Raw genomic sequence first — 956 nt, 5'->3', positions numbered from 1 at the left:
GTAGTGGATCTATAAATTCAAGCTTAATGTCTTCAATTTTTGGTGCTATTGGTGCAATTATAATTACATGTATTATAGCAGTCATTATAATTCTGGTCTGCATTATGTATAAAAGGAAACATAACAGTAAGTATGGGCATAATACACATTAACTACATTATTATACTGTAGGTGTAAAAAAGAAAGAAAGGTTTTTATTATTTATTTATTTATTTATTTACTTATTTATTATTAATAATTATTGTAGGGATATTAACAATAACACAGAATTTGAAGTAAATTAAAGTATTGTTTTTTACATTTGAAATAATTTTGTTATTATTAGTTGAGGAACACGAACAATCATGATGTAACACAAAATTCATATATTATATCATTAAATGTTATTTATAGCTACAACCAACTGGATTGGAGTCATATGCTGTAGCAACTGCTGGAGGACAGTCCATTGAAAGTAAGAATCAATGTATATGTAGAAGTGAGTTGTTTATTGACAGTCCATAAAAGTAGAACAATAACTTTCTCACTATTTACAAAGCTATGCATTGTCTAACACAAAAAACATCATCGTGAAAGAATAACATCATTAAGTCTTGCTATATTGTGTACTGTAACATCCAAATGAGAAACAACAGACTATAATACACATATGCAGTATACACTATAAGGCTGGATATTGTTTGTAGGTCAGTACAGTGTCATTAGGAAAGGTGATATAATGGAATATGAAGAAGTACCTCCACCAATACCTCCTCCATACAATTACAATGAAGTAATTATCATTATAATGTATTGACATTAATAATAATGACAGATACATAATGAGCAGAATGGAAAATGTCCCGTGTACTCTACAGCCAATAAAAATCAAGTGAGTGAGTCCATTATTGCATCGTTATACTGCATAAGTAAAACCAGATTGATGACTTACAATATAATTACAGGTCAATAATGAT

General features: G+C 28.7%; 1 long non-coding RNA gene across 1 annotated transcript; it reads left to right on the top strand.

The window, feature by feature from the left end:
- Positions 1–325: 325 nt before the first annotated feature.
- LOC109591775 (uncharacterized) lies at positions 326–956 on the top strand. The gene is made up of 5 exons (XR_002189984.1): positions 326–349; positions 394–454; positions 687–772; positions 815–871; positions 945–956. It is a non-coding gene; the product is annotated as an uncharacterized LOC109591775 (long non-coding RNA).

Source organism: Amphimedon queenslandica, unplaced genomic scaffold (assembly GCF_000090795.2).
Source record: "Amphimedon queenslandica unplaced genomic scaffold, v1.1 AMPQUscaffold_7281_Cont20766, whole genome shotgun sequence".
NCBI classification, from domain to species: Eukaryota; Metazoa; Porifera; class Demospongiae; order Haplosclerida; family Niphatidae; genus Amphimedon; species Amphimedon queenslandica.
Note: the sequence above shows the minus strand (reverse complement) of the source record. Positions and strands in the feature narration are given on the sequence as shown.